Raw genomic sequence first — 5,000 nt, forward strand, 5'->3', positions numbered from 1 at the left:
TAAAAATCCATTCAAAATGACGGGGTGGCCGTCCTTGTACCATGATTCGCGTAAATCCCGAAAAAGGGGAAAAAAAAAAGTTAACCCCCCCGGACCCCCCCCCACGACCCCCGCCGCCCTGCTGAAACAGGGACGGGGTGGCCCTTGCGCCAGATTCGCGTAAATCCCGAAAAAGGGGAAAAAAAAAAATTAACCCCCCCGGACCCCCCCCCACGCCCCCCCGCCGCCCTGCTGAAACAGGGACGGGGTGGCCCTTGCGCCAGATTCGCGTAAATCCCGAAAAAGGGGAAAAAAAAAAAATTAACCCCCCCGGACCCCCCCCCACGACCCCCGCCGCCCTGCTGAAACAGGGACGGGGTGGCCCTTGCGCCAGATTCGCGTAAATCCCGAAAAAGGGAGAAAAAAAAAGTTAACCCCCCCGGACCCCCCCCCCCACGACCCCCGCCGCCCTGCTGAAACAGGGACGGGGTGGCCCTTGCGCCAGATTCGCGTAAATCCCGAAAAAGGGGAAAAAAAAAAATTAACCCCCCCGGACCCCCCCCCACGACCCCCGCCGCCCTGCTGAAACAGGGACGGGGTGGCCCTTGCGCCAGATTCGCGTAAATCCCGAAAAAGGGGAAAAAAAAAAGTTAACCCCCCCGGACCCCCCCCCCACGACCCCCGCCGCCCTGCTGAAACAGGGACGGGGTGGCCCTTGCGCCAGATTCGCGTAAATCCCGAAAAAGGGGAAAAAAAAAAATTAACCCCCCCGGACCCCCCCCCACGCCCCCCCGCCGCCCTGCTGAAACAGGGACGGGGTGGCCCTTGCGCCAGATTCGCGTAAATCCCGAAAAAGGGGAAAAAAAAAAAATTAACCCCCCCGGACCCCCCCCCACGACCCCCGCCGCCCTGCTGAAACAGGGACGGGGTGGCCCTTGCGCCAGATTCGCGTAAATCCCGAAAAAGGGAGAAAAAAAAAGTTAACCCCCCCGGACCCCCCCCCCCACGACCCCCGCCGCCCTGCTGAAACAGGGACGGGGTGGCCCTTGCGCCAGATTCGCGTAAATCCCGAAAAAGGGGAAAAAAAAAAATTAACCCCCCCGGACCCCCCCCCACGACCCCCGCCGCCCTGCTGAAACAGGGACGGGGTGGCCCTTGCGCCAGATTCGCGTAAATCCCGAAAAAGGGGAAAAAAAAAAGTTAACCCCCCCGGACCCCCCCCCCACGACCCCCGCCGCCCTGCTGAAACAGGGACGGGGTGGCCCTTGCGCCAGATTCGCGTAAATCCCGAAAAAGGGGAAAAAAAAAAGTTAACCCCCCCGGACCCCCCCCCCACGACCCCCGCCGCCCTGCTGAAACAGGGACGGGGTGGCCCTTGCGCCAGATTCGCGTAAATCCCGAAAAAGGGGAAAAAAAAAAATTAACCCCCCCGGACCCCCCCCCACGCCCCCCCGCCGCCCTGCTGAAACAGGGACGGGGTGGCCCTTGCGCCAGATTCGCGTAAATCCCGAAAAAGGGGGAAAAAAAAAAATTAACCCCCCCGGACCCCCCCCCACGACCCCCGCCGCCCTGCTGAAACAGGGACGGGGTGGCCCTTGCGCCAGATTCGCGTAAATCCCGAAAAAGGGGGAAAAAAAAAGTTAACCCCCCCGGACCCCCCCCCCACGACCCCCGCCGCCCTGCTGAAACAGGGACGGGGTGGCCCTTGCGCCAGATTCGCGTAAATCCCGAAAAAGGGGAAAAAAAAAAATTAACCCCCCCGGACCCCCCCCCACGACCCCCGCCGCCCTGCTGAAACAGGGACGGGGTGGCCCTTGCGCCAGATTCGCGTAAATCCCGAAAAAGGGGAAAAAAAAAAGTTAACCCCCCCGGACCCCCCCCCCCCACGAACCCCGCCGCCCTGCTGAAACAGGGACGGGGTGGCCCTTGCGCCAGATTCGCGTAAATCCCGAAAAAGGGGAAAAAAAAAAAATTAACCCCCCCGGACCCCCCCCCCACGACCCCCGCCGCCCTGCTGAAACAGGGACGGGGTGGCCCTTGCGCCAGATTCGCGTAAATCCCGAAAAAGGGGAAAAAAAAAAAATTAACCCCCCCGGACCCCCCCCCACGACCCCCGCCGCCCTGCTGAAACAGGGACGGGGTGGCCCTTGCGCCAGATTCGCGTAAATCCCGAAAAAGGGGAAAAAAAAAAGTTAACCCCCCCGGACCCCCCCCCCACGACCCCCGCCGCCCTGCTGAAACAGGGACGGGGTGGCCCTTGCGCCAGATTCGCGTAAATCCCGAAAAAGGGGAAAAAAAAAAAATTAACCCCCCCGGACCCCCCCCCACGACCCCCGCCGCCCTGCTGAAACAGGGACGGGGTGGCCCTTGCGCCAGATTCGCGTAAATCCCGAAAAAGGGGAAAAAAAAAAGTTAACCCCCCCGGACCCCCCCCCCACGACCCCCGCCGCCCTGCTGAAACAGGGACGGGGTGGCCCTTGCGCCAGATTCGCGTAAATCCCGAAAAAGGGGAAAAAAGTAGGAATTAGCCCCCACCACCACCCACCCACAGCTCGGCCTGGGGAGAACCGGGCTGGCCGGTCCAGCCGGCTCCGGAGCACGTGGCGGCCGGACGCCACGTCTACCGGCCTCCGCGGCCGGACGCCACGTCTACCGACCTCCGCGGTCGGACGCCACGTCTACCGACCTCCGCGGTCGGACGCCACGTCTACCCGCCTCCGCGGCCGGGCGCCACGTCTACCCGCCTCCGCGGCCGGACGCCACGTCTACCGGCCTCCGCGGCCGGACGCCACGTCTACCGACCTCCGCGGTCGGACGCCACGTCTACCGACCTCCGCGGCCGGACGCCACGTCTACCGGCCTCCGCGGCCGGGCGCCACGTCTACCCGCCTCCGCGGCCGGACGCCACGTCTACCGACCTCCGCGGCCGGGCGCCACGTCTACCCGCCTCCGCGGTCGGACGCCACGTCTACCGACCTCCGCGGCCGGGCGCCACGTCTACCCGCCTCCGCGGCCGGACGCCACGTCTACCGGCCTCCGCGGTCGGACGCCACGTCTACCCGCCTCCGCGGCCGGACGCCACGTCTACCGACCTCCGCGGTCGGACGCCACGTCTACCGACCTCCGCGGCCGGACGCCACGTCTACCGGCCTCCGCGGTCGGACGCCACGTCTACCCGCCTCCGCGGCCGGACGCCACGTCTACCGACCTCCGCGGTCGGACGCCACGTCTACCGGCCTCCGCGGTCGGACGCCACGTCTACCGACCTCCGCGGCCGGGCGCCACGTCTACCCGCCTCCGCGGCCGGTGGCGGCCGCTAGGTCTACCCGGCTCCGCAGGTGGCCGCCAGGTCGACCCGGCTCCGGGGCCGGCGGCGGCCGGCGGCGGTCCCCGGAGAGCGCGGACCGTCGCTGTCGGCGCGTCCGGCGAAAAGGGTGGCCACGTCTACCGGGCTCCGGCGGGACTTGGTCGCGTTTCCGGGGCTGAGGGGTAGACGTGTTGTCCCCGCCGCCTGCTCGGAGCTGCCCAAGGGGTCGCTGTTTTTCGCTGCCTCCAGTTACGTCATCGTAAAAGGCGGCGGCGGCGGCGCGCCCCCCCGGTGGGCGGAGGCACCGTTCTTGCAGCTTGCCGGGGGCGGGGACGTGCCTGTCCGTACTATAGGAGGGAGTGGGGACTCGCCTCCAAGAGCGGCGCTAGCCAGCGGCTGCAACGCCCTCGCCTCGGCCGGCCAAGTGGGGCGCTCGGCGGGCGTAGTGGCGGTTCCCCCGGACGGTTCGGCTCCCGCGGGGCAGGGCGAAGAGCGAAGACCGGCGGCGGCGGCCGCCGCCGGCACTCGAACGCTGGAAGGGCGGGGGGAGCGCAGCGGAGCTCGGCGCGGCTTTCCCCCGTCCCCCCGAGGGCCCGATGATGGCGATGGCGAGTGCTGGTAGAGGCCCCGAGGCAGAGATGCCTGCGAGAGCCCAGCCCGCCGCGGCGGCCGCCGCCGGCTCCTGAGGGCCAGGGGATGGGGGCGGGCGAGGTGGCGGCACCTCGTCCTTTGTTTTTCTCCGGCCTTAAGCCGGAGCCCGCCAAGCGGGCAGAGAGCGGCGGCCGGTCGTGGTGGCCGGCAGCCGGGCGCACGCAGACGGCCGGGGGGTTTCGAGCCTGCCGCGGCTTTCCCCGGCCCCCCCCAGGGAGGAGGGCCCGATGATGGCGCGGGCGAGGCGGCGGCGCCTCGGCCTCCTTTTTGCCGGCGCGAGCCATACGCGGGCGGCCCGTGGCGTCTGGCCTACCCCGGCTTCCCCCGTCGCCGGAGGGCTCGACGAGAAAGTCTGCACGCGGCGGGCGAGGCGGCGGCGGCGCCCCGTCCTTTTTCTCCGGCCCTAAGCTGGAGCCCGCTGAGCGGGGGAAGATCAATGGCAGCCGGTCCCGGTGGCCGGCAGCCGAACGCAGGTGGCCGGGGGGTAGGCTTTCCCCGTGCTCCGATCCCCGGCGATGGCGCGGGCGAGGCGTGGCGCCTGGTGTTTTTTTTTTCTTTTTTCTTTTCCCACCGTGAGGGCGACGGGCAAAGACCGGCGGCCGGTGGCGGTCGCCGGCACTCTGGAACGCTGAAGGGCCCGGGGGAGTCGAGCCTGCCGCGGCTTTCCCCCGGTCCCGGTGACCTCGCTTGAGGGCGTTGTTGTCTGGAGCGGGTGGCCGGCGGCACCTCCCGCTCCTCCCCCCGTCTTTGACCGACTCAGACCCGCAGGCAGCGCCCGCCGAGGCGTCCCCGGGCGCGTCGGGAGAGGCTTCTCGGCGGGCCGGCTCTGCCGGTGTTCAGGCCGGCGTTGCACCTCTCCGCAGACGTTGCCCTCTCGCTCGCACGCAGGGCCCCGCGTCCGCCGCCCAGCCAGCCCTCCCCGGGCGGGCGGGGGAGCGGGCGCGCGCGGCCGTCGCTGTCCCAGGAACCGTGGCCGCGGGGCCTCCGCTTGCTTTTGTCCTCCTTCGCTGCCTTTCCGTACTTACCCGATCGATGAGGCGCTTAGGGCGCGTCGGAGAGGCTT

Source organism: Aptenodytes patagonicus, unplaced genomic scaffold (genome assembly GCF_965638725.1).
Source record: "Aptenodytes patagonicus unplaced genomic scaffold, bAptPat1.pri.cur scaffold_350, whole genome shotgun sequence".
NCBI lineage: Eukaryota > Metazoa > Chordata > Aves > Sphenisciformes > Spheniscidae > Aptenodytes > Aptenodytes patagonicus.